At 38.3% G+C, this 21,406-nt stretch overlaps 1 long non-coding RNA gene across 3 annotated transcripts in view; it reads right to left on the reverse strand.

Annotated features, from left to right (window-relative positions):
- Positions 1–17,748, reverse strand: part of LOC131504580 (uncharacterized) — a 29,819-nt gene extending 12,071 nt beyond the window's left edge. For 2 of the 3 annotated variants that reach the window (XR_009258066.1, XR_009258067.1), the window contains exon 1: positions 17,415–17,748. This is a non-coding gene — a long non-coding RNA (uncharacterized LOC131504580). Of the gene's footprint in view, positions 1–16,575; positions 16,636–17,414 lie in introns of all 3 variants that reach the window. The other variant, XR_009258068.1, reaches the window with a different exon arrangement.
- Between the last annotated feature and the right edge of the window lie 3,658 nt (positions 17,749–21,406).

The raw sequence follows: 21,406 nt of genomic DNA on the forward strand, positions 1-21,406 counted from the left end.
TGGCAGTTCACCAATAAAAGTCTGGGCAGGGACTATTAGTACCTTACCAGCCACCAGTGATAGTCCCCTCATTATGAGCCAGCCATCGGCTGATCTGACTCTAAAACTCAATTTTAGTCATCTTCCTGGAACTAGTCTTAGTTCTATTATAGGTCATGTTCCCCATATTTTGATACAAATATTTGCATAGAATATTACTGGAAAGTACTCTCGGGGACACTTGTAAGAAAGTGATGGAGTTGGGATGGGGCAAAAGAAAAAGTTGAACTACAGTGCAATTGCAACAGAGGCCTCAGCTGATCCCATGAGGGGCTCTGAAGCTGAGATGGCTCTTCAGAATTGTCCCAAACAGAGAAAGTGCTAGGCCTTTGTACCTTTATGTAAACCAGTCACTGAATATGGGTTGATTCTGAAGAGGAGGTGTAACCTTGAGTGAGACAACTCCCTTCTGCCAAGCATACAGTTCCTAAAGAGGACTGCAGCCAATAGTCCTGGCAGCTGGGGGAATTCATGACATAGCAGTGAATGGAGGTCTGTGTGGAACACCTCATCCTCACCACAGAGGACCCCTAGCATTAAAAAGAACAAAAAGCGGCGAGGGGTTGGTGGGGAGGATTTCTGTTAATATGATACCAGAGAGAAAGGGGGACAGAGGGAGGAGAGGTTGTGAGAATCAGTTTTCATTTAGTTTTTACTTTAGCATTTACTAATTTTAATTTCTCTTGTTAAAAAGTTATTCCCATTTATTGTAGATGATTTGGAAACAAAAGTTTAAATCACCCATAATCTTACCAACCAGATACAGCCCTATGAAAATCTTGAAGTTCTTTCTCCAGGACTTTATGTCTTTTAATGATTCAAGAAAAAGTAACTCTTTTTTTTGTCTTCTAAAACTTCTATGGCTGGTTAGGATTTGAGATTGGTAATAAATTTCCCAAAACTTCATGCCGAAGCTAAAAATACAATGATCAAGACCTGCCATTCTTGTTCATTATGTACAATGTCTCAGATTTTTACATTTGTGGGCTTTCATCAGCTTTCAGGTTACTTGGAAGTTCTGAAGACTGCATTCTGTCTCATGATTCTCACGATCTGATTTGTCAGGCAGCACCTTATGCTCGAGCAAAGAGTCCAAATTTCTTTCTCTTCCCCAGCTTAATTGATACTCTTGTGTCCCCTCCACTAAGACTCATGCCACCTATTGCTAGGCTAGAAATTATCAAGCACGATACTCATTGTTCATTAAACTGAAAATCAAATTTTAACATCAAACAATAGATTGGAAGGAATCACCCAAATGTTGGTTGAACTTTTGGAATCATTGTTGGATAATTTCTACAATGACTATCTTTTGTTTTGTTTATTTAAAATATTAGGAAGTTTGATTTTGGTGACTCATGGGCAGCAGGGCCATCTGCAGGTCTCCTCTGATGCAGCTCTGATTAGTCCTGAATTGTCTTCTTTTTTTTATTTTTTTTTAATTTTTTTTTCAACGTTTTTTATTTATTTTTGGGACACAGAGAGACAGAGCATGAACGGGGGAGGGGCAGAGAGAGAGGGAGACACAGAATCGGAAACAGGCTCCAGGCTCCGAGCCATCAGCCCAGAGCCCGACGCGGGGCTCGAACTCACGGACCGCGAGATCGTGACCTGGCTGAAGTCGGACGCTTAACCGACTGCGCCACCCAGGCACCCCTGAATTGTCTTCTTAAAAGGGATTCGACTCTACTGAATATTTATGGCTTTATAATGTCAAATACAAAGTGATATGAAGCACAAATTTAGGAAGCATAAATTTACAGTTACAAATCCCTGTTAGGGATTTTTTAACCCACTGAGCTAATATCAATTGTCGTATGTATAATTATAGACAAAATAATAAACATAATGTATCAGACCTTCAATATATATGGAATGAGCATAAATATTGGGATCATGCAGGACTGGGTTCTAATTGTGGCTCCATTACATTAACATTTTTAATCTTTCTGACATGCAGTTTCCATATTTATAAAATGAGAATGATACTTCCTTCTTGACATCTTTGAGAGCCCAAATGAGATAACATGTATAAAGTGCCTGGCATAGAATATGCATACAATGTGTCCCAATGAACAATAGTTCCCTTTCCCTTAAAATTAAAACAAACACGTAAGAAAATCTAAAGACTATTTATTGCCTTTGTACCCAGTCTGTTTAAGAGTTGTAAAATATACCATTACCTTTTGGGGGAAAATGGAGTTTGAAGGAACTGTCTTCTTAGGATACTTATTATCCACTGTGCCCTCTGTTTTCATTTTTATGCCTTTTACATTTTAAATATATGTAGATAACTGCAAAGAACATTTCCTCAAGATAATTACAAGCAATTGATAAACAGTACATGCTGAATTGGGGGGATATGAAGGCTTATTTTTTAATGTGTATATCCTTGTAACTGTTCTAAATTCTATCATTTTTTTTCAAGTGAAAACAAATAAATATAAATATCTGGAAAAGGAAAATATATGAGATTATCCTTATATAAAAAATAAATGAGGGGTGTCTGGGTGGCTCAGTCGGCTAAGCATCCCACTTCAGCTCAGGTCATGAACTGTTTGAGTTCGAGCCCCATGTTGGCTTGTGTTGAAAGCTCAGAGCCTGGAGCCTGCTTCGGATTCTGTGTCTCCCTCTCTCACTGTCCTCCCTCCCTTGCTTGTGCTCTCTCTCTCTCAAAAATAAACATTAAAAGGGGCGCCCAGGTAGCTCAGTGGGTTAAGCGTTCAACTTCGGCTCAGGTCGTGATCTCACAGTCTGTGAGTTCAAGCCCCCCACCCCTACCCCACCCCCGTCCGGCTCTGTGCTGACAGCTCAGAGCCTGGATCCTGCTTTGGATTCTGTGTCTCCCTCTCTCTCTGCCCCTCCCCCGCTCACACTCTCTCTATCAAAAAATGAATAAGCATTAAAAAAAAAATTTTTTTAAACATTAAAAAAATGATAATTCCTTCTCTCCACCCTTCAAGTCTTTGCTTCTACATGGAACAAGACAGAAAAGGAGAAGGTTTAACTGAACAATTCAGATTTGGGATAAACTTTCTAAATTCTTAATATATACTCTCAAGGGAACCCGAATTATGTAGTAGACAATTATTTCTCTTTGCAGACTTTTCTACCAAGAACTCAGAAAAATCTTTGCCTTGGGGGATTTTATCATCTATGTAGAAAGCTGACGCAAATACAGTTACCTTGGTAAATACTACACCAAGACAAGATCCTTTGCTTATCCAGCATTTAAGACATGTTGGAAGCATGAATTATGCTATGATGATCCATAAAGTCCAGGCTGAGCTAAAAGAAATATAGTAAAACCTGTGCTATCTGGAAAACACAGGCCAGAATAATTAGTAATTAATCATTTTACTACTGGTTTCCAAAGACTTCTGAATCACATTATTTGGCCTTTGTTAACATCTACTATGTTATTGTGTGTTATTTGCAGTAACAGTCACCAGTCCCTCTCATCTTCACCTGACTGAATCAGACTGTGTCCTTAGTACTTAGCTGAGGCAACCCCTCCTCTATGAAGTGGCTCTCTTGTGTGTACTCCCCAAAGACCCCATGCCTACGTCCAGTACTGAGCTTACCACAATTTGTTAAAATAATTTGCTTACCTGTCTGTCTCCTTCCATCAAACCATGAGCTTCTAGAGGCTAGGAACTGTCTTGTTCATTATTATCTCCAATACCTATCAGTGCCTAGCATACACTTAGGAGAGATTCAAGAGATGTTAAATGAAATAAATAGCTAGCTGCATGGATCTGTCTTGGGCATGGGGCACCGAAGTCTCTAAATGAGATTTTATAGAATAAATGTTTCTGAAAAGCTCTCTTGTACAGTGTCTATGATTTTCACAGAACCAATCAGTTTTTGATCCTCATTATTCACAACTCCATATTTGTGAACTCGTCTGCTTTAACCCTCAAACTGACACTTGCAGCACCTTCACGGTCATCCCTGGACATACCCACAGCGGCATAATATTTGAATCACCAACTCGCATGTTTCCAACTAAGGTTGAACAAGGTGACATTCTGCCTTCTTGTTTCAGCTCTCATACTCTAAGTAATCGTCCTTTTTTTGCAGTCTATGTGGTGCTATGTTTTTTTGCATTATTGTGCTTTTGGTCTGTGGTTTCACTATTTAAAATTAACCCCAAGCATAGAGCTAAAGTGCTATCTAATGGCCCTAGGCATACCAAAACTGGAATGTATCTTACAGAGAAAATGCATGTGTTAGATAAGCTTCATTCAGGCATGAGTTATAGCACTGTCGGCTATGAGTTAACGTTAATGCATCAACAACATATATTAAATAATATGTCTTTAAACAAACACACACAAAACAAGGTTATGAATTAATGGATTGATGAAAATGTGACCAGAATCTCACAGGAACCTAAACTTGTAATTATCCTAGAAGCAAGTTTTCAGTATTTGCTAACTCAGTATCCATGGTGACTTTATAGAACATTATTGCAAATAATGAGAATCAGTTATTTGCATTGCCATGTTTACAAAGCAGTGGAGGTGTCATTACTGATTTTTCCCCTATACATTTCTATATTTCCTGCATTTATTACAAACATGTACTAATTTTATTACAAGGATAATATTTTTTGGAATATATATATTGTTGGAGATAGTGTGGTATGATGAGTACAAAACACTGATTTAGCAGTCAGATCTGGGTTTGAGTTACTGTTCTGTCATTCACTAGCCACGTAACTTTAGAAAAGTTATTTAACTTTTCACAGCTGTTTCCCCGTGTGTAAAACAGGGATGATACTATGTACCTTGGGGAGTTATTTTGAGAGTTAGAAACAATATATCTAAAATATCCAGCTCACAATGTAGTACACAATGCACTCTCAATTAAAACACGCTATTAATATTATTAGCTTTCTGCTGGGACCAAATTGCAGAGACCCAAGCAAGCCTCAGAGGCTCACAGGACTTAGGGCATTCATGTTTCATCCCAATTGCTAACCCCATTCACAAGCACAAGTTTTATAGATTCGGTGCTTCAGCTTCTCTCCACTTGTGTTCGTTCGGTCAACTATTTTTTTAGTGTCCAAATGTGCAAGAACTTTTCCAGTTCTCTTTTCTGATGTGCTAAATCATGTGATTTAGACCTTTATGGAACTACAGTGACTTTGAACTTGGCTTATATACCCCATCAAATACCAGGATATGGGAGCTGGGACAATTAACTCTAAAAAGTAGCCTATTTTAGAAAGAGCTTCTTTTTAATCAAGTCCCATCAGATATTTGCTTAGGTACAGTCCCAGCTGTTTGCCTTTTAAACTGTTTAATATGTGTGGCATGATAGTGCTTGATTTTCCCACAATGACCTCCCAAAGGTGTTCTACATACTTCTTCCTTTTAAAAATTCATATTCTGCTCTCTCTCTACCAAGCTGGGAAGATTAAACTACCAGTACATTTATAAGAGTCTAGCCTGAGATGGTCAATAGGATCTGACTGTTGTACAGATTTAGCATACTTCTAAATTGGAAGCTCTATTTCAAAAAGGAATTTTTGAGAATAATTGAATCCGCACCTCAGATAAATTTAATAAGAATGACTTGGACATAATTCATGCTTCTAGAAATAAACTCACAGTGGGAGTTCCACTTGGTCTCCCATACAGGGAGGGGCAGCAGTGTATTTCTGTGTGCCCCCCCCCATCATGATCTCAACTGTGTTGTCCTGTTCCTTAGTATAAGAGCACTTGAGATGTCACTATCTGTGTACCCATGTGTTGTCCAAGCTGACAAAATCCCTCCACGCATGGCTCAGTGTGCCACTGCTGCCATTACCAACACAGCTTTGCTGACCTCACCCTTCAGTGTTTTCCTCTTGTCTCTGCTTTTATGCTGCATTCTGCTTTTCTCCTGCACACTGAAATGGCCTCTCCGTACATCCTCTTTGCTTTTGCTTCAGCTCTGAAGCCATGTTGGAGAGACTATTTACCTTTGGGAAATGAATATTCTTTTGCCACCAACCCCCTCACCATGTGTTTCTTCTGTAACACACCCTGGATCTTGGGAACAGGAAACAGTAAGTAGTTTTTTTCATTCCAGAACATCCTGGGCCATAGCTACACAGCAGGGATCAAAGCAGGCACACATCAAAAACACCCCAACCGAGAGGAGCAGCCCTCAAGCTTCAGCGCCTCTGGCTCTTGTTATCATCACTGCCTGTGAGTCATGTGTATCTCATCTCATCTCTTTCCCCTGTCTGCTGTTCCTTCTCCAGGCTCTGCGAGAAATCTGTTCTTTACCAAAAACTTTCTTAACAATTCAAGATAAAAACTCCTTCAACTTTTCCCATCTTTCTTCCTCATATAATTAGTAATAGATAAATAATTTCAGTGATATTCATTTGACATTTCTTAAGCCCTTATTGTGTGCCAGATACCATGCTAAGTGATGAGCCTTAAAAAATGAATGACACACTCCCTACTCTCAAGGAGCTTTTGAGTAATGGAGCAAGACAGCCAACACATAAACAGTTCTAATATAGTATAATACAGTCAGTGGTGGAGGCAGGCAAAGGGGCCTTTGGGAGTAAATAAGAGGGATGCTATTTCTCAGATAAGGCGAAGCCCCTAGCTGAGTATTTTTCCAGGCAGTGGGTGCTGGGCTGTTGAGGAGGGGTATGCAGGAAAAGGGCGAATCATAGGGATGAGATACAGATCTGTTCTGTTAGGGAGGAATAATAGAAGCAGAAGTGCTGAACTACGTATTTGAGGCAGGGAGTTACTGGAGACACAGCTGGGAAGAAAGAACATAAAAATTTATCTGACTCATATTCAAAAATTTGGGCTTTATCCTATAAAGATGAGCTTTACTAAAATGCATCCTCCTGTGTCTGCTTGAATAACAGGCCCCCAAACAAGTTCATGTCCTCATGCCAAAAACCCCTGATTATCAACCTTATAAAACTTTAAAAAAAACAACAAAAACCAAACAAACAAACAAAAAACCACTGTAAATGTGATGAAAATAAAGATCCTGAGATAGAGCGATCATCCCAGATTATCTGGGTAGACCCAATATAATCACAAGGGTCCTTATAGAAGAAAGACAGGAGGAATACGGAAGACAGATGTGAAGAGATGGAAGCAAAAAACAGAAGAGAAAATGCTGCGCAGCTGGCTTCAAAACAGGAAGGGGCCACAAGTCAAAGAATAGAAGCAGCCTCTAGAAGCCGGAAAAGTCAAGGAAATAGATTCTCCCCTAGAGGCTCCAGAAGGAAAGTGACCTTATCCTACCAATTTAGACTTCTGACCTCTAGAACCATAAGATAATAAATGTGTGTTGTTTTGGTCACTAAGTGTGTGGTAATAATAGGAAATTAATACAACTCCTGAAGACCAGAAATTTTGGGGTTTTTTTCTTCTGTATCTTAAACAGTACCAGAACACACCACCCCAAAATATGCCTCTTTGGCATGTGGGTTATTTTGAGCTAAAGGCTACTGAGAACCAGAACACCCAGAAAAAGATCTAAAATCAGGGCACACGTTTCCCTTTTGTAAAAGAAATTCACATTTATGGAGGAAATTTCCATTTGTAAAGATGTCCCTCTTTCCTATAACAGGAAAAGGAGAACTCAACAACTCACCAATGGAGAAGACACTGACAAATCTGGTTAACAAACCTTATTAAACCTTATTACACTGTTGCTTACTATACGTTTTCTGGCCACCTTCTCACAACTTACCTTTCTTCCCAAAAGCCCTCTACCCCTTTATCAACCACCCCCAAAATGTAAAAGCTTACCATGACTATTTATGTAACTCATACTTCTGCAGTTAAGCAATTTCAGCTGGGCTCAGGACAGTTTTTCTGGTCTTGCCTGACCTGGAATGTCCTCAGCTGAGATGAATCGTCTTCATTTCATGTGGTCTCTCACCTTCTAAGCAGGCTAGCCTGGTCTTTTTTTCACGGCAGAGACAAAAGTCCTAAGACACAGAGTGGACTTGGGCAATACCTCTAGAGGATTAGGCCTGGAACTGGCACAGCATCTCTTCTACCACATTCCATTGGTCTAAGGAAGTCACAGACCAGCCCAGTTTTGAGGAGTGGGAAAACAGATTCCATCTCTTGATAGAAAGAGTTATAAAGACAGACTGCAGAGGGCATGAATAAGGGCCACCATTTGTCATCAATCTTCCACATGACCCAATGATTCTTTTCTGTCTTACCTCAGCATCATAACTACTCTCCTTCTGAAGTGACAGAAATAATAATAGCTGACATTTATTGAGCACTTGTTGCCAGGCAGTATTCTAAGTACTTTGCATTAATAATTTATTTTATTCTCAGAAGAACTCTTTGAGGTAGGTATAATTATTACTGGCATATTAAAAGAGGAAACAAAGGCACAAGGAGGTAAAATAATTTAAGAGATCCTTTCCACCAGGAAAAAAAGAAAAGATCTCAGAGGAGCCATGTGATGCTGCTGAGAATTAAGACAGAATTGAACAGCTCTCCAGATCATCTGAAGGCATGAACACTTTTCCATAGCCTCCGGTCACAACAAAAGGCATTCCTTTTCCACAAGATTCAGACGCTAAAGCACTCAAGAGAATGAAGCTGTCCCACCATTGTTAAAGAGAGAGTTGTACATTTACAGTCTCAGCCAATGATTTTTAAAAGGCAAAATTTTAAATCATCTTTAACGGGAAGAATTCCTCTGTGTAAGTTTTCTTCACCATCCCTATAGAATCCGTTTTGCTTTAATTCCAGCAATCTGAATCATGTGACAATGATGCCGGACACTGGGAACATCAGGAATTATAGGAACTTACAATTTGACATAGCAAAGTAAACTGGAATTAATGACACAATACTAGAAGAAGAACCAACGAGGTAGTTCTAGAGAATTGAGTCTTTCCGTAGAGCCAAAAATGACCCTGACTGGCCTCAACTTTGAAGTATGCTCTAACCAATAAGAACAAGGTCCCTTGCCTCTCTGTCTGATCTACCTCTGATCTTGCCTTTTAAGCTTTTCCTACCCTGATAACAGGCATCTAAGTTCTATTGTGCCTGCCTTGCTTTAGCCAGCCTGCATGCCCTATTGTAGTGTTTCTCCATCTTGTCTTAACTACCAACTTAGATCTAATGAGCCTGAATATTCAGAGAGAGAATCTGTATTTCTAAAAAGTATCCCAGGTGATTCTTATGACAATGTAGATTTGGTAAACACTGCTTTATCTCTCATGTAGCATGATTTTAACTAACATGACTACTTGAATCTAGAAAGATCACAGCTTAATTCTTATTGGCTTGACAGACTCCTACAAGCTGGGTTCATGAAAATTGGTTTCCATGGTGGGAAGTAAATTTTGCCAGGGAACTCAGTCTGGACATTCATATTGGGTATAGCCCAATTGAGAGACAAGACCTAGAGCCCCACCCCTGATAATCAAAAGTGACATAGAAAAGTGCTCTCTGGGGGCACCTGGGTGGCTCAGTCAGTTAGGTGTCTGACTTTGGCTCATGTCATGATCTCACTGCTCATGGGTTTGAGCCCCGCGTTGGGCTCTGTGCTGACAGCTCAGAGCCTAGAGCTTACTTCAGATTCTGTGTCTCCCCCTCTCTCTGCCCCTCCCATGTTCATGCTCTGTCTCTCTCTGTCTCTCAATAATGAATAAATGTTAGAAAAAGAAAAAGAAAAGTGCTCTCTGGCATCCATATGGGCCACACATGGGCTGTCAGAAGTAAATGTTCTCTGGTGGAGAGAAAAGATTAAAACTGACAAATATGAAAATATGCTTTGACATACCCCAAATCTAGTTGCTATACTCCACACCAAGGCCATTTCAATTCTTTTTTTTTTTCATTCTTTTTTTTTTCAATATACGAAATTTATTGTCAAATTGGTTTCCATACAACACCCAGTGCTCATCCCAAAAGATGCCCTCTTCAATACCCATCACCCACCCTCCCCTCCCTCCCACCCCCCATCAACCCTTAGTTTGTTCTCAGTTTTTAAGAGTCTCTTATGCTTTGGCTGTCTCCCACTCTAACCTCTTTTTTTTTTCTTCCCCTCCCCCATGGGTTCCTGTTAAGGTTCTCAGGATCCACATAAGAGTGAACACATATGGTATCTGTCTTTCTCTGTATGGCTTATTTCACTTAGCATCACACTCTCCAGTTCCATCCACGTTGCTACAAAGGGCCATATTTCATTCTTTCTCATTGCCACGTAGTACTACACTGAAGGCCATTTCAATTCTAAGTTGAAAGTAAAAGCAATGAGACTTTTACTAATAAGTTATATACACTTTTCAAACTTTAATATCCTAACATGTAAATGGGAGGTTTGTACTAGATAATCTCTAAGCTCCTTTATACTAATCTTGGATTCTGCGTTGGTCTAGTCAAAGAAAATATAACTAGTCATTGGTATGACTGAAATGTTTATTGAATTGATAGTAGTTTTACTATATTAATCTGACTGTTAATTCAATAAAGACCAACAAATCTATTTATTTCTGTAAACCCAGCTAATGTTTCCAACTTAATCCAAGTTCGGACATCGGGCAGGGAGGAAGAAGGAACTCCTTGTCACTTCCTTTTCTCTTCACCTCTTACATTCCCAGAAGCTCTGAAAGAAGCCAGTGGTCCAATGACTGATTAAATAGTTTTCCTCCATTCCATAGTAGAGAAATTCATTTAATGCCCTTCATAGAAGAGATGGCACCACTGTCTCTTCTACCCTATTTCAAATGTGAACTTTATACTGATTCTTTCAAATCTATGTTCTACTAGTTAGAAGCTTCACAGCCATAACAATCTAAAATAGATCTTCTCAATGTAACAGTTAAAATGTAATTTCAGTGCAACTGGAGCCTTTCTAAATCAGTTGTTAAAAGAAATTCCTGATTAATGAATATAAATAATAACACATTACCCACTCAGAAATGTGTCCTCATACAAAAATATATAAAAAAGCAATTTAGCTCAACAGTAGATGATTCAAACAAAAAATCTATAGTGTCCACTCAGAAGTGTGAACACTAAAAATGAAAGTGATTTTTAAGATGTAGTTTCTTCGAATAATTGTCTCAACTGTATATGACCAGGCAGTTATGATGAACTTAGCTAAAGAAAGATCATGAGAGATTTATAGTGGTAAAAAAAAAAAAAAAAAAAAAAGCTAGCAAATCGGATTGAATGTGAATTTCTGCATTTATGATTGATGCCAGAAAAAGTCATTGTAGCAGTTTCACGGAATATCTCACAGCTTGAATGCACATTTTTGTGCCATTATCAGCGGTTGCAAACTAATCCTCAAAGCTTGCATGGTAAAAACAAAACAAAACAACAACAAAAAACAAAAAAAAAAAAAACAAAGCTTGCATGGTAAACTATTAGAATCTAATTTAATTTCCGCCCCCCCTTGACCTTTTTTTTTATATGTAACATAAGCAGAGTTTGGAAATAAGTCAATTTGACAAGTCTGACTTGAGCATCTTTAATGAATTCTTTTCTGATATTTCACTTCTTCATAATTATATTTGATGTCCTATCAAATATCTGGCCAGACGTTGAATTATAAAATATCATTAAAGCCCCATAACTTATGCACAACTTTGCCATGTTTTCTTTTATGTGTGGTTTCTCTCCTTCTCTTCCCCTGTGTGCCCTTGTACTATTCTGACCTTCTGAGAAGCAACTTAATTCTGGCAGAGGTTTTCAATGTGACACCTCATTTTACAAACTTGATTGGAATTCAGGGTATTGAATCATGGCTTGAATAGTTTGAGCTAAGCTACAGCATTATATTTCAAAAATATCCTAAAAAACAATCTTCCCACCCATTTTCTACAGTGGCCCAAGGCCATTTGATTATAAAATATATGCGTTTTTGAATATACATTTTTTTAAAAAACGGGTATTCTCTTCATAAACCATAATAATAGCATCCTCATCAATTATAGATATTACTTTGCTAAATGGGTTTACCTTTTCCTTTTTTTGAGTTATGCTCCCAGAGTCATTTTGAGATAGTGAATTAACCTATAGAAGGATGAAGTGTTGTTCATTCACCTCTTCATTCATTCATTTTTAGGCATTGTTCTTTTTTAAAAAAAATTTTTTTAATGTTTATTTTCGATAGAACACAAGGCGAGAAAGAGAAGAGAGAGATACAGCATCTGAAGTATGCTCCAGTCTCTGAGCTGTCAGCACAGAGCCCGACACAGGGCTAGAACCCACAGACCATGAGATCATGACTTGAGCTGAGGTCGGTCGTCCAACAGACTGAGCTGCCCAGGCACCCCTTCTAGGCATTGTTCTTGGTCCTAGAGACCCATACATGGATCCTGCTGCCAAGGCCATGATCCACAATTAACTGCTGCCTTTTAAAAATTTTATCTATCGGGGCGCCTGGGTGGCGCAGTCGGTTAAGCGTCCGACTTCAGCCAGGTCACGATCTCACGGTCCGTGAGTTCGAGCCCCGCGTCAGGCTCTGGGCTGACGGCTCGGAGCCTGGAGCCTGTTTCCGATTCTGTGTCTCCCTCTCTTTCTGCCCCTCCCCCGTTCATGCTCTGTCTCTCTCTGTCCCAAAAATAAATAAAAAACGTTGAAAAAAAAAAAAATTAAAAAAAAAAAAAAAAAATTTTATCTATCAATTTATTGCTTCATATTGGAAGAATATAGAGCTGCCTTTGCCATATCATGAAGTAAGTACTGGATATTGCTCAAATGGACATATAATTAGCTTCTCACTTGTTTGAGTTTAGGAAATACTGCTGTTTATTTGTTTAAATTTGAAGGCAATAAAAAGCTTGATGTTGTCACAGAGATTAGTATTAAAACTTTAGAAAAACATATACTGAGGGGCACCTGGGTAGCTCAGTTGGTTAAGAATCTGAATCTTGATCTCAGCTCAGGTTTTGATCTCAGGGTCGTGACTTCAAGCCCCACACTGGGCTCCACACTGGGTGTGAAGCTGACTCACAAAAAAAAAAAAAAAAAAAAAAAAAAAAAAAAAAACCCATATACTAAGCACATAACCCTATTATTATTACACACCAACCTCATTTGGGCTTGAGAATAAATGTGTTGGCTATTTTGACTGTTAGGTGTCAGGACAGTGACCTAAAAGTAACCAAAAGACCCATTTATCCAAAATAACTTCCTTGACAGTCAACCCTAATACTAAAAATTTATACCATTCATTCATCTAATCATCCATTCATTTGTTCACTCACTTATACCGGCTATGTGTTCTGCATTGTGCTAGACAATGGGGATAAAAGACTAAATAAAAACACCCTAATCTTGATGTAGAGAAGCTGACAGATTGGTTGGGGAAGCAAATAAATTGCCATTTATAATACAATACAGGTGTTACAATGGGGAAATACAAAGCTGTGAGGTAATGCATGTCATATGTTGTATATTCTTGGGGCTATATTGTCTATCCTAATTAAATAAAACACCTCAATGAGTGCAAAAAATAATAAATTAGGCAAACACTTGTGCTCATGCAAACTCTAATGAAGTCTGATGAAGAAAGGGACTTTGGGGCACCGGGTTGGCTCAGTCGGAAGAGCATACAACTCTTGATCTTGGAGTTTGAGCTCCATATCGGGTGTAGATTAAAAAACTTTAGAAGAGGGAGTTTCTCTTTTGATTCACTACCATATACATAGTGTACACACTATTTGTAAGTCTTAACAGTCTTTTTAAAATTTCTTGCCTCCTGCATTATCCAGCCTGCATTAGCATATTATGCCTAATGCCTTTAGTCATAAAATACTATAATCTCACTTTCCCACTTCCAAAGATATGTAACACACAACCCCCCCCCAAGTTGTTCTATATGAAATCTAAGCAGGTCTCTGAAATTTATGTCAAAAATTTTATCAATTGGTGAACTTCAGCTCCCAACCAAAATTAAGCTCTTAAGACTAGATTTATCCTCTTGCCTGAAATAATAAAAATTAAAACAACAGTGTCTGAGATACTCGACATCATACGATAAAAAATAATGATCACTAAACAAGGTAAGTCATCCAAATGTACCAGCTTAGTGCTATGAAATGTTTCTGTGCTGTGATGCCCAGAAAGTGAACCTAGATAGAATCTAGAAGATTTTAGTTGCGGAGATGAAGCTGAGAATCTGAGGAGAATGCAGTGACTTAAAATTCACAAGAAGGAGTCCCACAGAGGGGAAAACCTACAGAGAGAATTCTGAAGCTCTGCATAATTTCCCCCTTAAGTATTCTGCTGAAATATTTATCAGTGCTTTTATGTAAGCAAATTACCCAAGGCCAAGAGGAATCTGTCTGGATTAGAGGAAATTATAGTCACCCGCATTGAACTGAGAGTAGGACCTATCTATTACCACCATCCAGACTAGAATCTCATGATTCATAGAGAATTTAGTAGAACACACAGAAAAATTTTGCCTTAGTATTTGGACAGTACTGAAAAATTGGCCTTACGCTGAGCATTTCAATCCCACTTGAGAAATCTTAATAACAAAACTCAAAAGCACCTGTTTCCAAAAACAATGAGTCCCAGAACAAAGCACAAAAATGTTTAAAGAAATATAAATAAACCTAGCAACCAATGAAGTAAAAATGTAAATGCCTGGTAACCAATAAAAATTACCAGGCATGCAAAGAAGCAGAAAAATATAACCCATAATTAAGACAAAAATCAGTCAATTGACACTGACACATATGTTATAGTTACCAGACAGGTATATTAAAATATTCAAAAATTTAAGTAGAGATACAGGAAATATTAAAAAAAAAGACCCAAATAGAAATTCTAGAGATGAAAACTACAACATCTGATATGAAAATACACTAGATGGTATTAACAACAACAGAATTGATTAATCCAAAAGAAGGCAGAAAAAAGGGGAGGGACAAAGAATAGAAGAAATGAACAGAAAACAGTAAGATGGTAGGCTCAAATTTAACCACATCAATAGTCACATTAAATATGAATGGTCTATATATCCCAACTAAAAGATACATATTATCAGATTGATAAAAAAGACCAAACTATATTCAGCCAACAAGAAATTCAGTTTTAAACACAAACATACACACATATATATATATATATGTTTAAAGAGATGGGTCTTTGGGGCACCTGATTGACTCAGTCAGTTTAGGGTCTGACTCTTGATTTCAGCTCAAGTCATGATCTCATGGTTTATGGGATCAAGCCCTGTGTTGGGCTCTGCACTGACAGCACAGAGCCTGCTTGGGATTCTCTCTCTCTCTCTCTCTCTCTCTCTCTCTCTCTCTCTCTCTCTGCCATACCCTGCTTGCACACTCTGTCTCTCAAATAAACGTGAAACAAAATTAATAAAAAAATTTAAAAAAAGATGATTCTTTGAGATCAATAACTGATAAACCCCTAGCCAGATTTATCAGTGAAAAAAAAGGAAAAAGGTATAGTTACCAATATCAGGAATGAGAAATGCAACATAACTACAGATTCTACAGATATTAAAAAAATAATATGGAATTATTATAGACAACATTATACCAATATATTCACTAGCTTAGGTGAAATGGATAAATTCTTTGAAAGACACAAACTAACAAATCTTATGAAATAGATACCTTAAATGAAATAGATAATCTAGAGTCCCATCTCTACTAAAGAAATAGAATTTGTTATCAAAACCCTGTCAAAAAACAAGTTTCAGGCTTAAACGGCTTCACTGATGAAGTCCATCAAACACTGAAGGGAGAAATAATAGTAATCTGTACAGAGTCTTCCAGACAAGTTAAGAGCTGATAACAATTTCCAACTTATTCTTTAAAGCCAACATAAACTAACCAAAAACATTATAAGAAACAATACACTATAGACTAATATCCTACATGAACATAGATGTAAAAGTCTTAAACAGAATCTAAAAGTTGATTAAAGTGATAATATGTTTCTGGTTTATCCCAGAAATGCAAAGTTGGTTTAATATTCTAAGAAAATAAATATAATTCACCATATTAACAAACTAATAAATAATATTCATATGATAATCTTAATGAAAACAACAACAACATAAAGCATTTGACATAATCTAACATCCATTCCTGATTCAAAACCCTCAGTATGTAGAAAATTTCCTCAACCTGATAAAGGACATCTATGAAAAAAGCTATAGCTGACATCACACTTTTTGGTGATAGACTCAGTATTTTCTACTTAAGATCAGGAATTAGACAAGGATGTCCTCTTTTACCACTTCTATTTAACACTGTCCTGGAGGTTCTAGTCAGTAAAATAAGGTGAGAAAAGAAATAAAAACCATCTAGATTACAACAGAAAAAGTAAAACTGTCTTTATTTACAGCAACATGATCTTCTATTAGAAAATATGATGGAATCTACTTAAAAAACTGCCAGAATAAATGAGTTTAGGAAGAATGCAGGATACAACATCAATTTACAAAAATATATTTCCATAAGCTAACATCTAACAAGCAGAAATTCAAATTTAAATAACTACGATTTACATTGGAATAAAATATTTAATAACTACTTACTAAGTGCTGGGCTTTACCACACAGTGACAAATAAACAAGGGCACTGTCTCAAGAAACTCTCTAAGTAGGGAAACAAGAACAAAAACAGATAATATACTCCAATAAGTAAAGGAATAAAGATATATGTGGACATTCAGTCAATTGTTATTAACAAATTTCTTTTATTAGTAAACCTATTTTCCCACTGTCTGAGAATGACCCATAATTAATCTAAAATTTCATAAACTGGATTAGCACAACCAGGATTCCTAATGCTATTAGAATAGTTCTTTTTCTGATATTCATGTGCCTAAAGTTAAGAGGATAAGTTATTCCTAATCCACATTTGAGGTTCTTTTGTCTAATCAGTTCTCTGGTCCAGAGAGGGTGAAAAAAGTCTGTTCTGAAAGATTTCAGCTGCGCATTCTTCTTTGCATTTGTACCAACTTGCAGAACCAGAGAACTTAAAAGTGTACTAAGGCCTTAAATAGCTGAGGCACCATTAATCCACTAGGGCTGGCCCAGAATCCTCTTTTGTGCTTTGTGTGTCTGTGTGAAGCAAGAGCTAATTAATTAAAATAAGACTATAATCAACATTTTAAGTAAAATATTTTAAATTCTTCAGAGAAAACAAACTCAAATTCCACTCATTTTATAAACACAATTCTAAGATTATTCTCGTGCTCAATTCACTAAGGCAGCTATTTTAGTGACCTATATTAACTAGGTTGAAGAAACAAATTTTATTGAGTTCTTATACTGATGCCCTGAACATAATGATGCCTAGGCTCCACCTTTTTAAGGATATGTCAAAACATATCACACCCAAGCCAGAGACCACAAAGTAAACTATTACTCACATAGCCATGTGCAAAGCAAGGGGATTTCCTGAGAGGCAAGACCCACCAATAAGAGAGCACTCTGGGGGTGCTTGGGTGGCTCAGTCAGTTGAGCGTCTGACTTCAGCTCAGGTCATGATCTCAGAGTTCGTGAGTTCGAGCCCCACATCGGGCTCTGTACTGACAGCTCGGAGCCCGGAGCCTGCTTCGGATTCTGTGCCTCCCTCTCTCTCTGCCCCTAACCCACTTGCATTCTGTCTCTGTCTCTCTTAAAAATAAATAAGCATTAAAACAAAATTTTTTTAATGAAATAAAATTAAATTAAAAAAACAGAGAGCACTCTGGTATCTACTAGAGAAGACAGAAGATAGAGTGTGCATGGCAGGGGACTATATATATGTCTATCTCCTTCCCCATGACATTTTTCAATGATGCCAGGGCAGACTAATTTTGGCAGTGGTGGGGAGATAAGAGGGGCAGGATATTTGCCTTGAGTGATTTATGGAGGTGCAGCAGAAGTGACTGCACAGATTTTGCTAGTCTATTGGTTTTCACCCTGGGGGAGCAGCTGGGGTGGCTGCCAGTTTCCATCCTGACAGGTGTTGAATGGTTTAGCCAAATGTCATTGTGCTGGGTGATTTAATTCTATCACTCAGCAATCATCAAGAAGCTCACAAACTAAAGTGGAAGATAGACATGCTAACAATAAAACAATGTAACGTGATACATATAAAAATGGACTTACATAAACGTTTCCAAGAAAAGTATAAAAGAGAGCATTCTGTCTGAGGCATCACAGGAAGGTGATGCTCTATCAAGGTGGTGATAGAAACTAGGCATATACCAGATGGACAACGGAAGGATGAGAAGAAAAAGAAAACTTTTTCCAAGAAAAGTTAGCTAGACTCTATGAACAAAGGGAAGCAATGAGCAGCTTGGTACTGCTGGAGCACAAATGAAAGAGCATGGCAGATGAGGGCACAAAGACACAAATGACATAGGCAGGGATCAGGGTATGGGGGATCCTATAGTCATGCTAAAGTGCTTAGACTTTATCTAGTAAGTAATGCAGACCTCTTGAAAGCATCTAAGAATAGAAGGGACATGGTCTCATTTTCCTTTAAGAAGTATCATTCTGACAGTATTATTGGGGAATGGTTGAAGACGCAGATTAGGGACAAGTTAACTGGGAGGCTTCCAGGAGCATCTGTCTACAAGGAGTACTAAAATGTTATTAAGCACATAATAAAATCGAGAAGATAATATTTATCAGAACTTAAGTGTGGGGTTAGAAATAGTACTTATAAGAATACAGACTGGAATCAGTCTGGAATCAGACTGCTTTGGTTTGAATCCCACCTCCACTGAACAAGTTCCTTCAGGCTAAGGAGGATCCAAGGTGCTATAGGAGGGAAGAAGAGTGGACAAGTCTTACGGAGAAGATGAATATCTTGCAGAATCTCAAATTTCATCAGGAACTCTTGATACATCCATTTTCACTCAACTATTCCTCCCCTAGTCTTAAAGAACAGTATGACATTCAGTTGCTAAAAATCGTACTTAGTTCTTCATGCATCTGGCTATAAAATGGCCCTAATTCTTCATCTCTCCCTGTATCCATGACCTTGCTGTGTGACACTGTAGTTCTCACTAAAGGCAGAGGCTATTTTCATACCCCTTGAGGTATGGGCTGGTCCCAGGACTTATTTTGGCTAACAGAAAATTGTGGAGGTGGTTATCAGTTCTGAGCCTAGCCCTTAAGCGACTTTTTGTATTTCTACTTGCTCACTTTCATTTCTGCCACGGGCAGAAGGTGCCCAGGTTATCCTGCTGGACAAATGTGTATGGTAAAGCCAGTTTACCCCACTCATCCCAGCTGAGACCTAGAGATTAACCAACAGCCAGGCAAATCCAATTATGACAGCAAGTCCAGCCAATATCAGCAAATCTACCTAGCCAGCCACTTCAGGCACTTAGTGTTGTAGGGCACTCAGGTTTGATGATTAATTTTTATGTTATAAGAGATAAATGATAGTCCCCGTGACTGCATTTGCTTACATCCCAGGCATATCAGTTACATCACACAAAGCCCTAAACTTCTACCTACCAAACAGATCTCAAATCCATCTGCATTGCTCTACTCTAGACTAAAAATCGTTACCAGCTCACCTCAACTACTACTATTGCTTTCTCTGCTTCCACTCTAGATGCTTATAATCTGTTCTTCAAATATCCGGGAGACTGATGTAAATCAGATCACCTCAGTCATTACCCTGTTCAAAATGCTTTAATTTCTTCTTACTGCTCTAAGAATACAATCTAATTCAAGTGACCTCTAAGCCCAGCATAGTCTGCCACATGGCTGGGATTATTCTCTCAAAAATGGTTTCTTCAAAGAAACGTGAAATCAGTTCCTATTAAGAAATCTCTGCATGTAGAGGTGCCTGGGTGGCTCAGTCGGTTAAGCTTCCGACTTCGGCTCAGGTCATGATCTCACGGCTCGTGAGTTTGAACCCCGCATCGGCTCTGTGCTGACACCTCGGAGCCTGGAGCCTGCTTCGGATTCTGTGTCTCATTCTCTCTCTGCCCCTCCCCCACTTGTGCTCTGTCACTCTGTCTCTCAAAAATAACTAAATGTAAAGAAAGCTCTGCATGAAGAAAGGAATATTATTTTGGTAAATGTACCAAAATATATCAAAATGAAATAGTTTGTTTGGCAGACACAGAAACTGAAGATCTGATTTTTCTAAACAACAAAAAATTAAGGTGGAGAATAAGAGGAGAGGAAGAAAGAAAAAGGAACAACACACTGGTGATCCAGTGTATAACACCGAAACAACAGAAGGGTACGGTTGGATGAAAAAGAGATCCACATTTGGGGCTTTAGAAGCCAAGAGGTCAAAACAATGCTTTGGGAAGGATAGAGCCTAGCTGTTTTCTGACTTCACCCAAGAGAGAATATGGAGAAATGGGTTATCTCTGAGGTAAAAGGTATTAGCTGGAAGATTAGACATGAACTCACACTCCCTAAGCATGAGCATTGCTGAATATCACTTAATATTTGTATAGAGTACCTTGAGCTAAAAAATGCTTTTGCATACTTCCTTTGTTTTATACCTGAAGAACTCTGGGTTCCGTGAGGTTCAGTGCACAGTAATTAGTTTTCATTTTGACTTTAATAAAGCATGCTAACTTGATGACTCACATGATCCATGAGTCTATAAGTCTTCCAGGAATGAACTTTGACTTATATTTTTTTAAATGACCCTCAAGCCACTGATTTCTAGGATTGAGACAAGTTGAGACATAAAGGCTACCAAAGATGCAAAACTAAATTCAAAAATCACCAAAATTAATTCCTGTTCTTAAACAACATGGCTATGGTCCCAGAATACCAAAGTCAACACAGGAATACCTATGAAAGGCATTTGGTACAGTCATGGGCACTCATCAGATTGGTGTTCATCTCCCAGAAAATGCTCTTCAATAGAAAATGCAGTTTGTCAGTGCTTCATCACTCAGCTAGTATAGGTTTTCTAGCACCTGGCTGCCACAAAGCCTTCTACTTTGGCCCCTTGCAGTACGAGGTGAAAATGAAGAAAAGCAGCTGGGTTATAGCATTCCTGGAATTTCTCTTTAGTGGAATGACAGTGGATAGTGGACAGGTATCACAACATGGCCCATAATTCTACTCAAGAAGAGACACTTCTGAGCCAACAGAAGTGGTGCAAGACATAGAAATTCCTTTTAACATTGCTTCCTACACTGCCTACTCTGCCTTCTCTCACTCTGCTCCCTTTACCAGATATTTTTTTTATCTTCTCTGTGCCCATACCCTGCGTGTCACTTAGATTCCAACTCACTCTACTTCCCTATGAAGTCTTCCAACTATTACAGCCCCCAGTGATCTCTTTCTTTAATAAATATATAAAAATCAGAATTCATTCTCTCTGCATTGCTAAAACATCTCTCTCTCTAACACACACACACGCACACGCGCACACACACACACA

The sequence above is a fragment of the Neofelis nebulosa genome, chromosome 2 (genome assembly GCF_028018385.1).
Source record: "Neofelis nebulosa isolate mNeoNeb1 chromosome 2, mNeoNeb1.pri, whole genome shotgun sequence".
Classification (NCBI taxonomy): domain Eukaryota; kingdom Metazoa; phylum Chordata; class Mammalia; order Carnivora; family Felidae; genus Neofelis; species Neofelis nebulosa.